At 34.8% G+C, this 24,406-nt stretch overlaps 1 long non-coding RNA gene across 1 annotated transcript in view; it reads left to right on the forward strand.

Annotated features, from left to right (window-relative positions):
* Positions 1–3,329: 3,329 nt before the first annotated feature.
* LOC134432574 (uncharacterized) overlaps positions 3,330–24,406 on the forward strand; it is a 90,484-nt gene continuing 69,407 nt past the window's right edge. Inside the window, exon 1 of the long non-coding RNA XR_010031365.1 lies at positions 3,330–3,494. This is a non-coding gene — a long non-coding RNA (uncharacterized LOC134432574). The remainder of the gene's footprint in view (positions 3,495–24,406) is intronic.

Consider the following 24,406-nt stretch of genomic DNA (forward strand, 5'->3'; position numbering starts at 1 on the left):
CTGCCCTTACTCCTCTTCTTCAGGAGCAGAGACCCATTTCTCTGCATGTTTTTTTTCTACAGAGTAAACTTCTGACTTGGGGAAAGAGAGCATGTGGAAATGTAGTAGCAGGCCCTCAATTTTATGCTTTAACCGGCTCACGCAACCAGTAACTAGGAAAGGTAATCCTTCCCTAGAATTATCGACCTGTTACGTGTTGTTCCCTCAAAGCTTGTGTGGAAAAAAAAGTCACTCTATCAACCAAAGAAAAAGTTTTATGTTACGGGAAATGAAACCAAACCCAAAGCCAAAAAGTGGAACTATTAAGTGGGCATTTCTCTCCAAGCCAGTTCTAGCACTGAAGGAGACCGGATCAAGTTTATTTAGCATGCCAGTGCATTGTAAAACAGTTGGAAGGTAGTGGCAGGTTGTGTGAGTATGCATGTTAACTAGCAGGGATTGGGGCTTATTCTTTGTGAAAAGAGAACAGCAGATTGCTGTGCAAGGCCAATGTTAAAAAGGCAGCTGAATTTAACACCATCTGGAAGAAAAGATCCCTTGACGACTTTCTCACACCGTCAGACAAAACTGGTGTCTCTTGTTCTGTGTCCTTGTCTATGCAACCACACAATACTGAGTCATTATACTTTTGCTGAGAGAAAATTTGAGAACACATTATGGGTAACTGGTGAATGACCAAGTTTCATTATACCCGCTTAAGTCGATTGAAATCTACGTCTAGAGCTATGAATGGCAGCATTGTTTTCCTCAACGGGGCTGTACTAAATGTCAGCACGATGTAAAGAAAAACTTGAAGTCTGCAAATAACTTACCAGATCTCAATTATAATATTTTCCCACACTAAAAGTAATATCATTGCTAGTGCCTACAATGCATGAAATACAACAAAAGAAGGCAGAAAAAAAATTTAGTTCATTTACAAGTTATTTCAGCCAAACACTTTAATTTTCTTACAATGACTTCAGCACGTAGAGCTAGATAATAATTTCCTAAAAATTTCAAGCAACCAAACTGCTTCTTATGAAATTTAAAAAATAAATTGTGCAAACTAACGTATTTATTTTAACCCTCCAGTTTAGGACTGATAAAATATTAGTAGATGTACTTTACAGTAACAGATCTCTTTGTATGAGTCTAGCAGATGATTTCTTCTTTAATGTTAAGCAGAAATGGCACAAACAAAGCCATGAGAAATGTATTTCTTCAGGTGCTGGAGGAAATCCACCTGGGCATCTCAGTGTTTGCACAGGTACCAGAATGACAGTTTTCAGTTCTCTCATTTTTTAACTACTACTTTTTAACCTCACTTTATAATGGTTTCTGAGTGCTGTTCAGGTCAGTCTTCTGCTTATGATTTCATGCACAGTGGAGACTATGAAACGGCTCAAAGGCATGGTGAAGAGTTAGTTGTGTGTGCTTTGTTAGAATGTGTTTTAAACCTAGGTGACCATGATTCCGTCTGCATTTCATAAAGCACAGTACAGCTCCTGACATAAAAACTTGAAATGATGAGCAACTACCCTTGTGCTGAGTAACACATCTCTTCAGCAGCTGCACTTGTGGCATTTCTCAGCAGTTCCATCACTGCAGCCCTGGACACTGGGAATGCTGGTGCATGGGGCAGGCAGAGGACTGGTGGGGTAACTGGGCAGGTGTCGATGCTAGATAAATTATTTTTTGACTTGGTCATGGAACCACTTATGAATGAGGGGCAGCTGGGGCCACCTGGATCGGGAGCAGAAGCAGGGCAACGGCAGGCAGGTGATGGGGACGTTTAAAGAGAAGCCAGTCCTTCACTAGTGCCCTGCCTGCTGAACAAAAGCTGGCACCTGTTGGAGGAGGGAGTTCCTTTCACAACCAAAGAAGTGTTGTTTGTATGAATGGATATATTCATGACCACACCTCTACTTTCCTGAACTTGCCGTCAATATGCAATAGCATAGGGTCGATTTCATTATTTTTGTTTCAAATAAATTGTGAAATATTTTGTTTTGTAGAGAAGCCAAGGACACACTCTCTGTTAGCCAGATTTCTCCCTTCCCATGTGAATTAAAAACAGTTTTCTGACTTCTTTTGGCTAAAAGGAGAGGTATATGTGCATAGCTGTCCCACAGAGACACTATTTAAAAAGTTCACTAAAATTTTTAAAGCATGCCCCACTTCCAAAGACTGCTCACCCTGGAGTAAACATATTTATTACCCCTTACATCCTCCATTATTTTAATTTAGAAGAAATAAAATGCCAGACTTTGACGATTACATTTTCTATTAAACAGCAAGTGCATGAGGTAAATATTAGGGCATTTCTTATCACCTTTTCTGGGAGTCTGAAAGGAGGAGAAAGGAGCCCTTTGATTGGGCTGTTGCTTGTCAATGGTGCCTGTGTTGTTCTTCCTGAAGCTCTCATTGGTGTATAAACATATAATTATAGACATACATTTGTGTATGTATATATATACATCCATAGTTTATGGTATAGAGCTGGGGTGACCCTGTCAGAGTCTGTCATGGATGAACTTGTGTCATCCGTGGAGATCAGGACTGAGTCTGACACCAAGCTGTACAGACTTATTTTAGGGATGTATGCAGTAATGCAGTGGAAAGGGAATGTTCAGTCTATGTCTTTAAATCTAATGCTCAAAAAACCTATTTTCCCAATAATTCCGTGCTACTAATGCTAATCCATGCTTGCAGAGGTGGGGAAGTGACAGGAGGGGACAGAAATTCCCCTGGCAAACGAAGAGGTTGCGCTCGGCCCGCGGATTCCCTGCCAGGCCGCACGTCCCTCCCCGGCTCCCCAGGCTGATCCCGCTGGTTCGAAGCGCAAGCCACCGACCCGCATCCGCAGCGTCCGCAGTCTCAGCCCAGCCGAGGCGATGCCGCAGTCCGGTCGCCGGGCTCCGGTCACGCTCGACGACCGCTCCGATTGGAGTTTTCCTGGAGAGCTGTGGCGGCGCGCATGGGATGGGCGGGAAGCGGCGGGTTGCGCCGATGCGTGCTCCGTGCCTCTCCTCTTCCCGCTCGCACCGAGCCGGTGTCCCCTCGCCCGGCCTCATTGCTCCTGCCCTGTCTCCGACCGCAGGGCTGCATTACCGCCATTAATTGCTGTAAGTGGACCGCCTCTAATTAGCGCTGCCCGCCGAGGAGCCGCCTCTGGAGGCAGCCAGAGCTCTCTTCCCCCCCGCTGCCGAGTAACTGAGGTATTATCGCGACTGATCCACCGCGCCGGTGTGCTCCTCCGACAAGGGAGATTCGAAAAAAAAAAAACCAACCAAGTCCAGGTCTTAAGTACTTACTAGAGCCAGTTAATGACATCGTGCATGGATATTTCAACTTGTTGTAAGTCACAGAAAAGATTAAGGAGAAATCATGCTACGCAGGTCTAATGATAGCATCTTGGCTCCGCAGCACTGTCAGGCGCGGCTCAACCCACCTGCTCTGCATACGCCACTAAAAGGCTCCTTGGAGGCCCCTGCTGTCACCTCATACCCAAGGTGCTTTGCTGTTTATTTAAAAATCCATAACTGCCTCTGAAATTTCTGTGCCTGGCCTACACCATAAAAACACATTTTAAAGGTGGTTTGTGCTAGAATGGTAAACACTTATATTTAATGTATGGGATGCACTGAGTTGAGGGCAGAACTGATCTTTCTCCTTCAGGTGTAGATGCTTTATTGCCATATTTCTCAGTTCCTTCAGCTCTTACTAAAATCTGAAGCACAGAATCACAGAATGTCCTAAGTTGGAAGGGACCCACAAGGATCATTTAAGTCCAGCTTTTGGAACTGGCCAGGGCAGGCCCAAGATTAATAGTGATTGGGTATTCACTCTTCCTCAACGCTGATTATTCAAATATCCGTGCCAAAGTGTAGTGTGTGATAACAACCCTGATATTTTTGCTTAATTACTACTATGGTTTTGATGGTACTGTGAGGTGGGTGAGCAGGGTTGCAGAAGGGAGCAGATCAGCACACCAACATAATAAATAAAGTAAGGAAACTGCCAGTGCACAGGGAATTGTGATAAGGAATCACCTTCTGATTAGCCTTTTGACCGCTAGTTTGTACATCAGCATGGGGAAAGTAGTAGCCAGGTCAAAATGAACTTAATAAGTAAATGAGTATGTGAGGCAGTCAGCAGTTTGTCTTCTTTAAAGTCTTAGAATAGTTTGTTGGGAAAAATTAATATTTTGTGCTTTGGGTCAAAACTTGGTAAATCTATCTGTGATTCAAATAGGAGCAGCATTTCACGTTTTGAAAAAGAACCTGTATAGTCTGAATGAGATCATTTTTCCTTCAGAATAAGCTCTGTGTCAATTAAAAGGGGCATTTAATAGTTATTTAACAACGATTTTTTAAAAAAATATGTCTCTGTTAATAATATCAGTTGACTGAAAGGGACATTAATATAAAAAATACTCCAGCATCCCTGTCATGTAGAATACTATCTTTAAGAAACAAGATTTTAGGGTGCAATAAAATAATATAATTATCATCAGAATAACAGTACTGGTTTAATGTAATTGGAATCTAACCTACAATAACCTTGTATGAGAGAGCTGGAGTCAGAAAAACTGCGCAGAAAGGATGGTATCTCACATATGCAGTTTCCTGCCATCTAGTTCAGCAGCAGTTGTGGTAGACCAGAAAAGGTAAAATTAGTTTTCTTTTTAAAATTAGTGCTCTCGCTCTCTCTCTCTCTCCATAAATATATATATAAATTACTTTCTTTTGCCACTTTCTATCACAGAAAGCAATTGCTGCTGTATCATGTCAGAATTCACTCTAGGTGTGTCGGAAGGTACAGGCTGGTGGTGGTACAGGCTGAAACAGAGCAAGAGATAATTCTTCACTTATTTTTCACTTTGGAAAATTGTTTCAAGATAGACCACTTCTCTATGGCTGTAATTACTGTAAGCATACATTGTACAGATCCCTCTTCAGCTGAATACTTGGGATTTTATGTGTTACCAATATCTTACCACTGGATATAAATGTATTGCAGGAAATTTATGAATATTAAATTTATGTCTTCCTCTAAATTCCCATAATTCTCATATGGCTGGGCTCATATAACAGCTAAGCAGATCCTTTCTTATATACATGGACATTTGGCATATACAAACTCATAACTTTGAATCTGGAAACCTACAATCTGCACTGTCATGAAGTGAGTTTACTATGTTCCATCATATCCATATGCTCTACCTCATTTGTCTCCAAAAGGTCCTTTCCAGCTTGGTTAGTTTAGTGATTCTCTGATTCTATGACTTCATGTCATAGAATGCTGAGGCAATATTCATAGTTAACACAATTCCATAACACAGTTATCAGAAGTAAGTCACCTCTGAACCTAGACTGTGAGTAATGACAGAATCAAAAATTTACATTTTTCCCTGCATTGTTCTTTACCCCTGATGATTAATAAGATAGACTAAACTACAAAAAAATCAAGCAACCATTTAATGATACTACAATTAAATTGACATTTCCCACAATAGTTGGAGAGAGACTCTAGGATGATATTATAAATTGTATTTTAGTTTGTTTTCTTCCAGTCTTGTAGGATGAATATTTCCTATAGAATAATTTAATTCCTACTCTGTGTGCAAATATTGGATGTCCTTCTGATGTCTCTCCAGTCTGCTAGATTTGCAAGTGTGATTATGTAAATTTTTTACTGATAAATAAATTATTATAATTGTAGTTGAAATACCTCTGGAATTCATAAAACTATTGCATCTAAATAACATATTATGAATTAATTAATTATTTATCAAGACTAATTCAAAATAAGTGTAGGGAAAAGCATACATTTATTTTTAAATAGCACTTTTTTTTGCACCAGGTCAAAAAATGTTCCAGATATGAAAAATAAAAAAGAGCAAGAGAACCAAGTTTCCTTCATTAGCTGTAAGGAGTTTGTTTTAGGTTAATAATATTACAACAATGGTGCCATTCTTACTGTAAACTTGTTATCAATTATAATATATTTTGGCTAATATATGGAATTTCTATTAGAAGGAGGACAAGAAGGGAAGAGTTAATATGGGTGAAAGGTGAGTGTATGTAACAGTAAGAGAAGAACAGCAGTTTTAAATTACACTGAGGAACAGAGAGGAGATGGCAAGATTTTAGCGGCTATGGATTTAACAAGAGTGTCAGATACATCAGTAATTGCAAAATTAAAACAATGGGTTATGTGTATTTTCAAGTCAGTATTCAGTGCTAAATGTGGAAAGCCTCAATAAACAGCCTGGTGGTTATTAGAAGCACTAGGCTGTCTCATGCAAATTTTAATTCCAGACTGGGTTCTAATCACCCTGTAGAAATCATCACAGGCAACATCAGATCTCAGGGTACACATAATAGCTTTTATTTTCCCTTTTCAGAAAAGACCTTTATCTGGCTGCTAATGAAATACAGGAAATTGATTGCAGAAAACCTGCAGAGGCATACTTACTGTACCAGATATAGTAAGCCCCACTTGGTGCATTGGCATTTAGCCATTTTATGTAAATTTAGTGAGAAAATGACTCCTGTATATGATCTAATATGCATCAGCAATAACTCGTAATGTCCTCATGTGAGGAAAGAAATTAAAAATTCATTAGAAAACTAGACCAGTGACACTACATTACTAAAACATATTTCAGTGTTTTGCTTACACTAGTGTTCTTATCATGGTGCCTCCATTTCATGGCAAAGAAGATGAGGAGAAAACATTCAACTTAAAATGTCTGCTGGCACACATCACTGGATTTGTGTATCACTAAACAATGAAGGAGCATAGCCTTGAATACCAACTATTTAATTAGCACTTTTGCCAGCCATGCATAGAAAACAGCTCATTTACATGTGTCATTCTTAGTGATTATTCCCATAAAAATCTACTGTTTTTTTTAAGTGTATGTCACGTTCTAGTGTGACAATGAAAGAAAATCAAAACATCTGTTATTATTTTAAAAAACCTTGAAATTCAGAAATTGAATTAAAATTTATAAAGTCTTTCTTTCTCTTGTAGGTATATTTTAGTTATTTAATTTAACCTTAAGTGTGGCATAAAAGACTGGATACAACTAATCATTAAGAACTTCAAAGGGTAACAGAAAACCTCTAACAGTCTGCAGTTTAATTAAAGGCTATTATTACAAGCCTCTAAAACATACAGCTACATGTAATGACAAGTGGTGACTTCTAAATGCTGCATTTGAAAGGTACCACTCCTGCTCTAAATGCTGCTGATAGACAATGTTGAAACATGTAAATTCTCCCAGGGAAAGACTCCATTTTGAGCATAAATGTGGTACCTTTTTGAAATATTTCTTCAAAAGTATACCATTTTGAAGCATTTTGCTTAGAAATGTTTTGCTGTTGTCTCTCAACACCTGCAAAATGGATAGAGTATCATTGAAGAGATAAGCCAGTTCATAGAAATGAAAGTCAGCCATTTCATCACATTTTTCCTAGAAATATATAACATACAGAAACATTCCCTGGCTGTACACACAAGAAACATAAGATACTAGATATAACATAAAGGTTTAATTTCTCAGGGAAGTTAAAAATGTCAATCCACTTGCAATTATAAAAAAATAAGCTTGTATATATTTTTATAAGTGTTTAATGAGCAGTGTGTATTCAAGTTTCTGTAGGAATGTAGTCTATCAAATAAAGGCCTATCAAATAAAAAATATGCTGTACTGACTCTCAGTCATTGAGCCCAATCCTGTAAGGTCCCTGCTTTTCAGGCAGTCTTTGTTGTCTTATGGCGTCTTTTAAATTCAGCATATCCTATAATTAGGAACTGCTCAAACAGAGTCTTAGGTTCATGCTATCATACATAAAATTGGTATTTCTCATGAATGGATACAATCTTCTGTATTTTCAGTTTTAAACTGTTCGGTTTTTAATGTTTCATCCCTGTATCTTAGCTCCCTCAGGTGAATCCCAATTCTGTGTCTAACTTGCCACCAGTTACATAGTGTTAAAGATCACAGAACATTTGAATTCTCAAGTACAAAATGATGAGTTAACCCAAAAATAAGCTAAAGAACATGCAATTTTAATGGTCTAATAATTAAAAAATATTAATAATATTCCCCCTCTCAAAAAAAAAAAACTTAAATAATTACAGACACTTTAGTAATTTTAAGAAAGTTTGTTATCTAGGTCTAAGAATACTGAATTTAAATCTGAATGTATTTATTAATTGATAATTTGGAGAATGCAAAAGAAACAACTCAGGTTACTATATTTTGAGATGCTATGAAAACTTGTAGGAAAAGTAAAAGAATTATCATAATCAAAGCAGGTTATCGGTATTTTCTGGAAACCTAGATGTAAGATTTAACAAGAAAAAAAATGGCAATGAGTATGTGAGTGGAAGGAAAAATCTGAAACACAAATAAATATTCAATAGATACAGATACTGAGTAATTGAAAGAGACCAAAGGGTGAAAAGAACAAGTTACAAGGATAAAATGTGATTTAAAAAAATACAAACACAAAAAAAAGAAATAGCAGCAATTCCTCATATGCATTGTATTTTAAACCATCCTGTTGGGACCCCATAATTTTGGCATAGGAATATTAGACTATGTAGAATACAACTCGCCATTAAAAAAGATGTATAATAAGTCAAATGGAGAAGATGCAGAGAAAAAAATGGAAAAATAACAGAAATGTAGGCATTGCTTCAAAAGAAAAGATTATGAGAAGAGACTAAGCTAACTGATGATCAAGGGAAATATGTGTGGGTGTTTGGATAAGCAAAAACTTCATCAGCCAAAAGCTTGCATTGTTTTGGTCATTTTTTGTATACACCAAGAATTTTCTTTAAGGTTAACCAAAAGTTGGCCAATAAAACACAAAACACCATGTAACATTAGGACCATGCTGATGTGATCAACTATGTACCTAGGAAAGGTAATTAAGAATGTAAGCACAGGAGATTGCTGTCTGAGTATCTAAAAAACTCCTAGTGAGGAGGTGGATGGTGGGTTAGATTGAAAGAAAAGAATGTGGACTCCATAGACTGATCCATTTAAATCCAGAGTAAAGAATACTCCAGAGATCTTATTGCAGGTTACAGTCCTGCGTTCTTGAGAGGATTGACTAGATCAGCACTTAGATCTTATTTTCACCTCTAAATTTTTATATTAGATAGTTTTGATTTAGATTTGATTCTAGGTTTTCACCTCTCAGGCTAATCTTCAAATAAAATGTTTTCTAAAGATAAATGTGGATAGCTTGTCTGCATGCTCATTTTGAGAAGAGCATATAATAGAGACTTGCTGTGATAGTGTTTGCTGCCCAGATACCATCACTGGAGTAATAGGAATACAAATATTATCTTGAAATATAAATTTTAAAAATCAGAAATTAAAAGGTGTTGCAGATCCCAAAGGTCTAATTATATTAGATATTAGCACATTACTCCCATTTATTCAACACTCTATAGATATCTACTGCCTTCGTCTTTTTTTTCACAGTTTCTGGTAACACAGTGTATGAATTAGTCCTTTCTGTGAGTGCATGAAGTACAAATACAACATATCATGTATCATTATATTGTGGTCTATAGCACATGTTCACAAATACAATGGTCAAAAAAGTTAACTTTAAATTTTTGTGGTTTGGCAGTTTGCACTGTCTTTTAAAGATGCTTGCATCTTTTTACTGAAGTCAATGAATGATGTTGGTGGTATTGCAAAATCAAGATCTCTTTATGAATGTCTGTACAACGTTAAAGTTACTGAGTGTCAAATATTTATTATATTTGAGTAGACATTGACAGAATACCAGGCCAGGTTACTTTCAGAGAGATCTGTCCTGGTTTCACCCTTAACTTTCAGTTTTAGCTTAGCAGGAATGTTCATCTGCCTTGTTCAATAAGAAGAATATAATCCAGCCCACCAAATTCAAGCCCTTTGACAGTATGCTATGAGAGCTGATTTGGTGTCTCTGAGTTGTTCTCTATGTCGTACTGGCACCATCACTGCTGTGCATCATTTATAGTTACACATATATATCATTTATAGTTGTACATATATATGTATATCTATCTGTCTATATTTATACACACATGTACATAGACTATACGCAATATAGATTTTATTTTATGTACAATATAGAATGAACTATCTAGAGAGAATTTATTCCAGTGTAGAACTTCTTTGGTCATTATTTGCCAAATTAGAGAGAAAAAAAAGACCTTTCAAAAATTGTGGTAGGCACAGGGCCTGCAAGGCCTCCCTGGCAGTCAGCACCCTAAGATGGGAAATGCTTAGAAGCTCCTTTGTCTGACTTTAGAAAGGGCTTATCTCTCTGTAAGCCTATAGGTCAATTTCCTTTTGACCCCTACTATTGGACAATTTCTAAAACCCCTATATCCTATAAAAACCCCTACTTTTGCCCAGTTGGGCAGAATAGCTGTCCCTGAGAACCTTCACAGAGGATTCAGTAAAGACACCCCTGTGGAACCTCACACAGCCTTCTCCTCTCTCTCCCTGCATCTGCCCAAGGCACTTGGCAAGCTAAAGAGCTGAAATCACAAAATGAGCTGATAATCATGAAAGAACTGCTATCACCTAAGCTTGCTAAGGTAGCCTGCGCCTGGGAGCTGCTTGGGAACTTGGGCAATTTGTGCTCAACAGGACTGCGCTATCTGGGACCCTGTGGCAGCCCACTGGGGATACCCCGAAACCTGGCCGAGGCCACATTAAAAAATAATAGAAATTATATGTTTTTTAAAAAGAAAATAGAAGTGGGAAAAAAGAGCTATCAGCACTAAATCACAGAATCACAGTATCAGAGAATATTCTGAATTGCAAGGGAATCCATTTAAACTTTCTTTTCCTTATAATTTCCAATAGTAACTAGGCATGACAAAGTCAGTGGGTTGTCTTACACGTTTTCTCATACAGTCTTTTTTGCTCAAATACTGCCTTGACATTTCATGATGCCAACTATATCTTGGTGTGTATTAGATGTCACAAAGGGCTGGTGAAATTGTAGGCATGGCCTTCACACGATCTGTCTCTTGCAGTTTCTCCACATTTAATTTCTTGTTTTCCCCCTCAGATATTCTGTGCTTGCTATCTTTTCCTCCATACCAGTGCAGAGGATGATTGTACTGTCAGAATTAAACACAGAGAGCATAGCTGCTGGTCTTGGGATGAGAGCTTTGCTGTCCTTTAGGGTAACCAAGTGAGAAGATGATCTTTTTGTAGTGAGGGCATCAGTGTTAGAAATCACCCTTTAAAAACCAGGATATTGTCTGACGTATTGACTTTAGCTGTCCCCAGTGACAGTTAATAGAATTAATTTGAGAAGAGAATCAAATTATTTATTTTCTCCCCTCAGGTTTGCCAGCCCTGTTTTGCCAATAAGAGTAACAATAACAAAATAACAACACAACAATAACAAAATAATAATGACATCAACAATAATTATTATTTTTATTTTTATTATTTTTATTATTATTATTTATTAATTTTATTATTATTATTATTATTATTATTATTATTATTATTATTATTATTATTATTATTATTATTATTATTATTATTATTATTTCATGCATTTTTTCAGTATTTAAATGAGGATTAAGGTTGGAAAGTTTGTTTTCTAAGGCCAACCTAACAAATATGGTAGGGGATTGTGGAAGTAAGATTGTCAAAAAATAGCCCCACATATACTATGTACATCCAGTTTCTCTGGTTGGTTCACTCTACCAAACAGCAGGAAAGGCTATAAAGGGTATGTACTTAAAGAGGAAAAAATGTGCAGTGATGGGTAAAATGGGAGGCTCTTCAGTAAGTCAGAATGTAAAGCATTGCAAAGCTAAGAATAAACTTTATACAGCAATTGAGTGTATCTGCACATTAATTTACAATAAGAAGTTTTATTATAATCTTGCCACGAAGACTCATTCTACAATGCATTTGTGAAATTTATTTTTTACAATCTAGCTTAAAGTTCCAGATAAATTTGTACTTAATATAAAATGGATTTGGATAGAAATGGATTATTACAACAAAGGGTAGAGTTTTGGAACTGCTATTCCAAAATGCTACGGTCTGAAACTTACTAAATAAAGAAAAAGTTTACTTTGAGTAAATTTAACAAAATAACACGATTTGTGGTTTTGCTACATGATTTCTCTTCTAGCTAGGTATAAAATGTGTATATAGCTTAGTTATAAGCTTTTCTTTACAGAAAATTTGGGACAGATTATAGACGGGTAAACTACATTTTAGTCAATATTTCACAAAACAAACAAGTCTTCCTCACAAAGGCAAAAAACCTATTGAAGGAAATAACATCAAAATTCCTTTAATCAGTTAAGAATACTGGAAGAATTCTAACATATTTTTAAACTTTTCTTTGTATGTTAATTGCCATTTAAAATATTCCATAAAATGTAAATTTCAAGTAGTGATGACATAAAATATAACATTATAGAGATCCTACAATATCAAAATTTGATCTGTTGATCTTAACTTATAAATCAGGATTAAAAAAAAAAACCAAACTTTTCCTATCTTTATTTGGGAAGATATTGAAAGTAATACAGCATCCTTACAAAATGCTTACCATGTATATATGTGTATGTCAGGGATTATATGTGTAGTCTCAAATGTTTACATTAATGTATAAAATGCATAGGTATACATAGATGGAGAGAAGGCACTTCATATGTAAAATTCTTCATGAATGTTTATTAATAATAATATAAGGTACATTTCATTGTGAAGCTCACTATTTGGAGGCTTTTATAATTTTTTTAAGCAGCGTAATCTCTCAACTCTGTAACTGTCTTTCAGAAGACCTTGAGAGATAACCTTCCTCCAAAATTACATGTCTTTTTAAAAGTAATTTTAAAAGTAATTTTCTATATATTAAGAAAGCTTGAGGGAATTATTGTTCTTTCAAAATATTTTTCTTTTTAATTTGAAATTCTTCATGAAATACCTAAATGTACTTATTTTCCCTGGGAAATTCATAATTGGCCATCATCTTGAGTCAATAATGGGCACAGCCGAGTTGCTACTGCAGTTATCTAACTTGGAGTTTATTTATACATGTATAATTAAGAAATATTCAGCATTGTTTATGAATATCTGGTAAATATCTGCTATATTATTTTGCCAAAATTAGTCTTTTGTTCGGACATGGTCTCAAAGAACATATATGCTCAAGAGCATATTCAGCACTGCTTGGGAACCAGTTTGGATCTTGGTCTGATTTTATGTTTTATCATTTTGAGTACTGGTAACTGCATTTTTTTTTTTCATGTTAGCTGCACATTTAGGTGACAACTCTCTTTTCAGTGAAGATAGGTTTAGGTAGATCAACTGAAGTTCTCAAATCTTTCATGCTTTGGCCAGGTTAATTGCTGCCCTGCTCTTCTCTCCTCAGGACAAAACAAAGGTACAATCCTGCAAAAAGCAAAGTGCCTTCCGTGATATGCTGGTTTTAATTTTAATGGAAGCTGAGAATGTTCAGCATCTTGTAGTAGACACTCAGCAGCTGAAAGACCATATTTTCCCCTCTCAAATGCAGAGGAAAGAACAATAAAATCAAATCTCAAGACAGAGTCAATGTGTCCTCAAGGAAATTTCTTTTCTGACCCAAATCTAGCAAGCAGTGAAATGTCAGGTAGGATATCAGGAATTTCTGACAGAACAGACCACAGATAAAACTTGACAGTTCCTTTCGGAGCTTTAATACCAGTCTCCACAAAACTAGAGAAGATCGGGAAAACAGATTAGTGAGAGCTCTTTAATTGACTGTCATTAGTGGAGCTGGCCTAGGCTTCCACTTTCCATCCGACAATCTCAGTCTTCTGATGAAGCACCTAGAAGAAATTCATATGAGTACAATTAAATACTGGGCAACCAGTCAGCTCTGTCACTGGGTGGTCAAATCTCCCTTCAGTCTGGGAGAGCTTAGATGGTGCATTCCTTATGTAGACAGAAAGTGGGGATTATTTTAGAACTGAGTCAAGTTTAAAATTCCTTATCTTGTCTTGGTGCTGAAGCCTTTATCCTAAACACTGCACAGAGATTAAAATTATTTTTGTATACTGAACTATACCCTTTCTCTAGTAAGAAGGACATACCCTTAAGTTTTAGTTTACTAGATGCAATATTAAAATAACCAAAGAATTCTACTTTGCATTTGTGATTATTATTATTATACACAAATCCAGCATGTCAAAAAATGGTCCTGGACATATATTAAATGCCAAGGTTTGTAATGATTTGCTCTTTGTAAATATTATTGTAGTTTACTAGTGAGCAATGAAGTGGCTTTTCTTTCTCCTAACTGTGAAATGTACTGTGTGAATATCTAAACTTGCAATATTGATGATAAAACAGTCAAGCACAGAACTTAAATGCTGAGCTGCAGGATATCAGATCAGATACCCTGGATATGTGCTGTACATGGTTCTATCCTGCCTTTTACTGAAGAATTCTTCCTTTCGCTGGGGAAAACCACTGTGTTTTTGTTGAATGAGGTCAGAAGAGAAGAACATAAGAATGAAAGTGCTTAAGAACATATCTGGAGAGAGAAAAAAAAACTACCATTGAAAATTTTCATGTTTGCTGAAGTGTTTTGATATTACTCAGGGAAAAAAAAGGAAAGAAATGAAAATGTTTGGTCTTACTCTTATTAAAACATATCTCTCTGCATTCTATTATTCTTTCATGGCATCAAAGGTGAGATTAGTTCTCTCCTGTTTAATCAAGTTCTAGACAGGTTGTTGTAGTTGCATGGCTAAAAGTGCCTGTACACTTAACAATCTTTTATACAAAGAAAAATAACAGCACGGCAAGACTTTTAAGGAAACATGGTGCAATATCTGCATATGGGAATACCTGATATTACAATCGATTTTAAAATGCCAAAATAAGAAATAATAAGGAAATTACTTTTATTATTAAATTCTAGAATGTAGATCATTTTACAGTTGCTTTTGTGTTCTAGAAACACAAGCACTTATTTCTCACAAAGAAAAGAATGAGAAATAGATTTAAATGAAAGAAAGAAATCAGAAATAATTGAAAATTACAAAAATTAAAATTATAATTGAGCATGCTAGTTAACATAACTAGTTTAAACTAGGTATAATATAATTAATACTAAATCCTAGGAAAAATATCTTTGTTGAGTTAATACATGGCATGTGACTTAAAATTTAATTTCTTTGTGTAGATGTATTCTTGCCTAAGTTAATTGGAGAACTAAGCATCAATTTCCATTTTTTTCCAGTTCCTCATTTATATTTCCACTTCAAACATCACTTTTATTAGTTTGGAAAATAGAATTAAGTCAAGACTGGTGACCAGGTGACTAAAAAATAAAATGTAGCTGAGTAATAAACAGCAAGATTCTATTATGACAATGAGCAATTTAAGCAAACCTATTGATTCCCCTGCTCAGAAATTTGGCAGAGTCTCAGCCTATACAAATGAAGAGCTAAGAAAGATTGCATCTTTCTTCAAAAAGTGATTTTAATCATGGCAGTCACCATAAAGCTTGGCAATATTTTCTGGTAATTCATGTGAGTAAAAATTGAGCTAAAGCCAGGATTTCTAGATTCCCATCTATTATTCTATACAGATAGTAGTGCAGACACAAGTTTCTGCATTAGTTTTAATGAATTAGTTTTACATCCCTCTGTTGACAATGTTTGATTCTCCCTGCACAGCCCTTTGGTACAATGAGCAGGGTCCCTACATTTTTTGATTGCAAGACTGAAATTGTTGTGGCTATCAAATGTGGCCATTTTAATTAATTGAAAAAGCTTGTTCTGAACTTGAGCCTAAATTATAAAAAAGAAAACAACTATCTTTAAGAAAACAAAAGCAAGCAAACTAACAAACAAAAATTGCCCCCTCACCAAACCCAAATACCAAACACCATGACCACAAAATAAATCTTGCTTACTTGCTTGATGCTTATTGACTTAATAAAGTGAAAAATATTGTCAGAAACATGCTCATGTAAGACTACATGTGTCTTACATGAGCATGTGTCTAAAGTAAGGAGGGGAATTATTTTTCCACTTGAAGTGCAACATTGTGCCAAGTTTTTTTTCCATGTTTGGCATAAAGGCAATTTAAAATTATAGATATTCCAGTTCAGGAATAAATAAAAAGGCTTAAAAATTTATTGCTGCTGAATGTATTTTGTGTCAAAGACTAATTTCCAAATTAATCTTTCAAACTAGTGGTTTAGGTATTCTAATATTGCTTCCATGCTTAATTCAATATGTGGAAAATAAAAGGTTAATTGTTACACAACAGTGATTTTTTTCTAACTTTCACAAATATCAATAGATTTCAAAATTTAAAAATTAATCTAAAAAAATGAAGCTACAAGGTACCAAAATCAGCATATATATATATATATCTATATCTATATATATCTATATATATCTATATATATCTATATATCTATATCTATATCTATATTTATATCTATATCTATATCTATATCTATATCTATATCTATATCTATATCTATATCTATATCTATATCTATATCTATATCTATATCTATATCTATATCTAATTTACTAATTTTAAACAAAAATCAAAATAGTGTTTTAAAAAAGCTGGTGTTTTTGAATAGTTAACAGAAAAATATTGCAACATACAATATGAAAATAAATGCCAGTGAATATGATATTGTCAATGTGTAGTGGTGAAACAGTTGTTTGAAATGAAAAGTATGTAGGGATATTTTAAGAATGTAAACTATACCTCTAAAGTAATAACAATCAAAATGAAATACTTGATAATTGCATTTCTTTTTGTTTTTACTAAACATGAAATGTGTGGAAGAAAATAGGGCAAAAATCTCCACATAGGTAATTGATATTTCTTTTTTCTGCTTCTCAATCCACTTATAATCTGGTTGTTCTTCCCTATGTACCTGGAAAGTAATCAAAAGCCCAAGATAATGCATACTCTTCAGTGTACACTTCTAGGAGCTCATTCAAAGCCTCCAATTTTGAATTAAAATGTCATTTATTTGTTGACTTTCACAAAGAATTTTTCACTCATTTTGGGTCAGATTTTGATATGGATTTTTAATTATAATTTCCCACTGACGCTAATAGTAGTTTCTGCTAAAAAATCAGTTGCCTGGTGGGCATCACTGTGAGATTCCTACAGAAGAAAGAACCTGATGTCTCATAAAAATTGGATACTGATAGAGAGGTAGCTGTATGAAAGTTGGAAAATGAAAGAAGAGTTGATACCAAATAGAAGTTGATACTCAGAAATAGAAGTTAAAGGTGATATTTTGGCTGTTGGGTCTTCTTTAGGCCATAAGTAAAAAAGTAGTATTTTTTTAATTCTTCAGCCAGAGAAAGGCCTCAAAGACAGAACATTGCCCCAAATCTCATTCTTTACTTTAGCATATGTTCTAAGTAACATTTTCTTGAGTAAACTGACTCTGGGAACTATACACCCAGAGTTGCTCTAAATTCAGCATTCTGCCCAGGGACACTGGTGATGAATATTAAGACTGCCACTGACTTAACTAAGCCAATTTTAGGCCTAAACATTGTAAAAATCACTGTCTAAACATTTCCCTACTGATAGTGTGTCATGCAGACGACCTGTTTCAGCTATCCTGACTTTCATGGTATGATGTGTGCATGGAGTTTAATTGAGTTAAAAGGCCAAATTCTAATCTCATCTATACAAGGGGTACATTTTGAGTAAAGCTATGAAGGTCAGAGGAGTTACTTTAGATTTACAATAGCATAAGTAAAACCTTATAGGATATATTCACATAAGAATTTTTATGCTTGTAAAGGTTACATACTAGAGCACCTAAGTTTTCTCTTAAAGATAAAAATTTTGGGGTTTTTGTCTAATATTAGATGCCTATTTAATTTACATATTCCTGTAAGTTAGTGGTTTATAATTTATGCGTAAATGAAAACACTTTAAAATAATCTGTCTTTGAATTTGAGGAGATTGTGTGTGCATAGATACAGGAATAAAAGTATTAGCTCTTTTCCCCAGGTTAGGAATGACAGTCCAGTTCTTCTCATGGAGGTTTTATATAGGCTCAGTCCTGCAGTATATTTGATAGCATCCTTTGCTGAAAATGGTTTTACCTTTGGCAGATGTGGCCCTAAGTGTGTGGAGGCTGTGACATTCATGGCATAATGTATGACAGCCTAGAAAACAGAGGATGTGTGTTTCGGATTCCCTCAAAATAAAGTGAGGGAATCACACTGACTTCCTAAGGATATGCGCCTCCTCCAGAAGAATTCAAAAGACTTTTTTTTTTAGTTATGGCAATGGCCAAAAAAATACTTGGCACATTTACCAGGGGATCTATTCAAAATATTGAATAAACTTTAACTAATGCATCAATAAGAGCAGTGTTTTGACATGATTATTTTCCACTTAGTTTAGCTATGTCTTTAGGTAAAAACAAATAATGTATATATACAGTATATGCCATTGAACAAAATTGGATTACAGAACTAAACACAGCTATGAGTGCTTCCATGACAAAAATTACACAGTAGCTTAGTACTATTCTATTTCCTCCTAGGCCTAATTTGTTTCAGTTCAGTTGGAAATAATTTTGTTGCTGTGCTAAAAGGAGACAATTTTTTAAACTGAGCATAACATTTTACAGAAAAAAAACACTAGAAAAACCCACCAACACTTCTGGAAAGTATAGAAGTGACAAATTTGAAAGCAGGAGGGAAAATATTTTGATAGATAAAGAAATCCAGGGAAAAATAAGAAGGAGGTTTAAAATGTCCCAAATGTCACTGTATTATAAATTTAACCAAAATTTTTGCATAGGGGAGAGTGTTACTGGCAGGGGTGTGAGGCTTATAGTGGGTTTACATAGCAAACATAAGGGAAGAACCCACAAAATGCTCTGGTAAGTAAAAGTGAAAATGAACCCAATTAGCAATGAACCAGTTACAGAATGACAATGCAAATGTAGCTGAGATTCAGAGCTGTTTTTCAAGGACAGTTATTAGGATTTCAGGTTTTGGAATTAATAATCTTGATCAAAAGAAAATGAGGAAAACAAAGTATACTTATTAAATATCAGTACACCAGGGACTAAAATTACTGGTGTGTGCTGAAATGCATATGGCCACTTTAAGAAATTTATTAAACAGTAACTAAGCTAGATTTAGGTATTGTCTGATATGAAAATACATTTACTTAAGAAAAAACCAGCAATTTTTTCATATAATTACTCCCACTTAAAGTTTGAGATGCTTTTGTATTTTTTTTCTGACATTAAAATTTTACACATAGATAATATTTGCTTTGGAATAAACTGTAAATGATACTCCTTATAATTCAGTACTTCAACATAGTATTTCTGGTTTCATTAGTATAGTCCCTTACATGTAAAACCTGTCAATTCTGCCTATCCATTAATGTTTTAAAGTAACCTGCTAGCGCATAAACTCTAAAGCAGTGTTATATGCATTTCTCTAATATTGGGGTTTTAACAGCTCCTTTAAGTATTCTTGATCAAATACCTGTGAATAGTTGCAAAAGTAAAATCATGAGTACTATACAATAAATCCTGCCATAGAAAGCAAGGCAGACTGCATTTAATAAATGGGATAATTCTCCAAACCTGAAAGGAATATTTTAAACCAGATGAGAGGAAGTGATGTTCCTTAAGGTAAGCTACATAACTGATGTATAGAAGTCACTTCCGAAAGCAATAACCAGGATGACACTCCAGCATAGTGTTAGGTTTTTTATGACAACTCTATTAGCCACAATTATGTTATATGAGATGTAAACTGCATACAGATAAACAATCATCAAATCAAATAACAAAACTTTTCCTCTAGGCTGGTGACTTCATCATGGGCCTTTGCTATTTGTAAATTATTTTCTTCAATTTAGATAATGCTGGCCAGCTGGAGAGTCAAGTCAATCTGACCAAGGATTTCAATTCCAATTATTTTTTCTACTGGCTACCTAATTCCCACAGAATTAAGGGAAATTACATGTGGCACAACAGTGATTACAAATTCATTAGGATTGTGATTAAAGGTTTTGTATGAAAAAAAGCCCAACAAAAAAATCCTCAGAAGAATTGTATTCTTATATAGAACATAAACCAAGATGATCTTTCAGATCTAGAAACTGGAGATATCTTAAATTTGATATTTTATATGTCAATAATTTTATAAGATTAGTGCTATGGTTTGTTAAATCTCAGAAAATATGATTTACACAAGGTTCCTTAAGGTACTTTCAAGGTATTCTTTCATTGATAAGGCTATTTATTAGATCAAATAATCCATTGGAATTTAAAAATTAAGTTTTCTTTATATCTGTAAGAGTACTGTAAAAGCATAAAGCCATGTCTTCTGTAAAATCTCTGTAAGCTCTGCATTTGTAGCCCTTTTCTGCAAAATTTTATCAATCCTCCTTTGAGACAGAGGAAGACTCCTGCAAGTCTTTTGCATGCATTTTCTTTAATTATTCTGGTTTCTTTTCTGTCTGATTTTTATATAGTTTTTCTTTATGGTTTCCAATATGCATTTTGTTTCCTCTTCCCAAGTCTCAGAGACCTCTTCTTCCTCTTTTTTCCTACACCCTTTGACTTTCCTACACTTATCATTCAAATATGATGAATGATCTTTCTCCTAAGTCAGTGAAGTAACTGTGCTGTGTGGTTATATGGTTATCTGTCACTCCAGCCAACTCTTCTAAATTGGTTTAGTACCTTAAAAAACAAATTGGCATAAATAAGAGAAAAACTGCTCTTTTCTTATGTGAGTGGGAAATGGATATTGCTGAAATCATTATTTAAAGACTTTTATCCATTGTGACAAGAATCACAGGACCAAAATTACAGTGTATCTTATGTGTGCTTAGCCATCATAGAAGCAGTAAAAGGCAAGGCGAATTTACAATACTGCAGAATATAAAATATCTCAGGAATCACACTGATGTGTGCATATGCATATTGAAACACAGAATAGTAGTTTTAATGGGGGATTTTAAAGATGGGTTAAATAATTTCAGCTCTACTCAGTCCAGTTTCCACAAAAAGATATGTATACTTAAGTTTTCTTAATCAAGTCTGTTTATGTACAAATATACTCATAAATAAGATGCTGTAATCTCAGAACTGTTTTTAGGATGTCATTTATTGCTCTTTCTTAATTAAATTTAAATTATGAAGTCATGTCTCAGAATAAACTGGTGTCATTTTAAGACCCAGGAAGCATTTTTCCTGTTACAATATGTTTCCCATTGATTAAGAAGTAATATTTGTTTGAAATTTGGGTTATCTGCATTATGTGCTAAATAAAAAAAAAAAAAAAAAAAAAAAAGAAAATATCTGTTGAGGATCTCAGACTACTGACACAACACACAGTCAAATACAAAGTGTCCATAAACAGAAATCACAGCCATTAGATGAACTAAATCCTTTTCTAGCTGTCCCAAGGTCCTGCTCAGGTTTGTGTCACACCAATGGTTTGCTGAGATGCTAAATATCTCATTTTCAACCTTTTTCCCTTTTTCACAGAATAGAGAGGGAAAAAAAGTGAAATTAAAAGTACTTAAAATTTAAAAAGAAAAAAAATCTGTTAACCTTGTATTACCTACATTCATACTAACCTTTCTTGACCAAAATGCCAAATTCCATTTTGTTTAGAATGTTGAGAAACAGTGTTTGGTTAGTGTCAAAAGGCTCAGGAAGAGTTTCTGAAATGTGTTTGTCCACAAAGGCCAAGTCAACCTCCCTATCAGTCAAGAACCTTTTAGGTTGCTATATAATTTTTCTCTAAGGTGAGATGATATTCTGAAGCATTATAACTCACATGGTAAGAGATGGAGAGAGACAAATAATGTTGCTCTAGAATATATAATTTACTGTCTTTCAACTGCTCTTGTTCAGGTTTTGGCCTTTATTTTTGCTATGTGCATAGGGATCAGGCATTTCTTCTTAAAAAATGCATTTTATAGCCTTAGTTACACATTCTGAAATAAAAATATCAGATTCTAACAATAAAGCAATGCAGAAACAGCATGTTTCTGTAATAATTTTGCAATTAAGTTTGCAATACAGAGACTATTATTATAGAGATGTACTGGGATCATGAATAATACCTTCAGTGAAGATAACAGCAATAAGAACATCACTATGTTAGAAACAAACATGTAATCTAGACCTCTGTTTTAAGTGACTGTCTCCAACTCCTATGGTACTATGAGGTACATAAACATATGATGAATGAAGGGAAAACAATAATGCATGCAAAATCAAATACAGCAAATCAGGTGTGTGTTGAAATGTTATATGCAAACATCTAATTAAGGGAAGGAGTTGAAAATGGAATGCAGTGATTATGGAAAAGACCTAAGCTTGTCCCATTAAATACAGATTTTCAGATACTGTTTTCAGATACATACAAAGAAGGGAAGGCAGCTGCACCCACTTTCAAGGAAGACCCCTGAAAACTTCTTTGTGGTATTTTTTGAAATAGATGTGTAAGCAACATAACAAAAGTGCAGAGCAGGATGAATAGTACATGTGATGTGCCATTGTGAGGGTTTCCGGCCATAATTGCAATCAGGCTCTTGCACTGTTTCCAATCTTTAGCCCTCAATATTGTTAAAAACCCTTCTCTACTCGTACCCTTGTCACTTTAAGAGCATGCATGGGGCCAAAAGAGCTTTACTTGACATTTCTTACAATGTTCTCAGCTGGAGTGTTATCAAAATAAAAACCTAACACTGAAGAACAGAATTGTTCTATGTAACCACTTCTTTGCTCCTACAGTACTGTAGGTTTTACTTTTGGAAGGTGGAAGAAAGAGTGCAACCTCCTTTTCATAGTTCAGAACAGTGACCGTAATGAAATGCAGCACAGCAGTATTGCTTTTTGCACTTTTCACTTTTCTGTTTGAGGATTCTGGTTGTAAACCTACAGATCTAGGGATGATATTAACTTAGTTGGCTGGACTTCACACCAAGATTTCTTTGTTTCTTCATATTGTATCACAGGAATGGCTATTGTAATTGGGGTTTTTTAGCATAATGATATTTTTAAAATATTTTTTCATAGTATTCTGTGATAAACTAATTGTCAAAATTATACAGGAAGTACTCAAAATAAAAAAAAATATCAGTAATGAATAGCTAAGTTTTCATTGTGGGTTCTTCACAGCAATTTTCTGTAAAACAGTACTATGCTCAGGTAAAGTTAGTGCAGTGGATAATTCTCAGGCATTTGTCTGTACTTTCACATGGATGCTTCATATTCTAATTCACCACTTGTGTTGTATCGCAGGTGGTATTGCCTTACTTTCTTGTTATGTTACCTATATTATTTAAAGAAATTTCATGCTTCTTATTCCATGAAAGTAGGAGTCTTCAAAACAGATGTATAGTTTGCTCTGCACTAGGACATCTGCATTAACACAATATTTGCAAAAGCACCAACAGCATTTTTGCTAATGGTACAGAAATGGTACTTCCATTTCTGTCATGGTAGCAAAGACTTACCTGCCTGCATTTTCACAGGTCACACAAACATTGATGGAATAAGGTTTTTGCCCTAAACTAGGATTTGTGATTTCTCAATGCTTCTGTATTGCTTTGAATCTGTTTAGTTCCACAGAAATAAAGCATGGTGAAGACCTAATAGGTCACTTTTCTATACCACTGAGGGATTGTTCCTTAAAATGTTTTATCTTGAAAAGAACAGGAGGCCACTACTGCCCCAGGAAATTTTTCAACAGTATAAGAGAATTCACTTTGTTCATCTTACATTTGATTTTTCTTCATTTCATTCAGATACTTCTATTTAATGAAAATAATCTGACAAACAGATGATATAATTTTTCCAGACACATTCTCAAACACTTGGAACCTAATTCTGCAGTCACTACTAATGTACAATGATGAAAAGTTAGTCTCCAAATATAATTCTGCAAGGTGCTGGGCACACCTTGTGAAGCTTTGCATTCATCACCTTGTGGTTGAATTCCAGGTCCTTTTGCCTTTGTATGCAGAATTCCTGAAAACATTGCTCTACTTAACTTGACCTAGATATTTGACCTTCTTCTGCCCTCTCTTTTTTACTAATGGTGTTATCCATGGTGCCCTGGCTGCCTTCTTCATCTGTTTTGTCGCTTCTTCATTCACATCCTCAGCAAACTGAATTAAGAAATACCCACCTTCCTCCTAGGGGGAGCCATGGGGAATTCCAGGCTTTGGCATCAAAATTAAAGCAAGATGTGTGTGATACTGTTGAATGTTTGTTAGAATATTTATTTTGGAAGTTATAAATATTGAAATAATCAACCGCAAGGTAAAGTTGCTTTCGCTAAATGACTGAGGTTATTTAATTTTTGT

This window comes from Melospiza melodia, chromosome Z, assembly GCF_035770615.1.
Source record: "Melospiza melodia melodia isolate bMelMel2 chromosome Z, bMelMel2.pri, whole genome shotgun sequence".
In the NCBI taxonomy this organism is placed as follows: Eukaryota; Metazoa; Chordata; class Aves; order Passeriformes; family Passerellidae; genus Melospiza; species Melospiza melodia.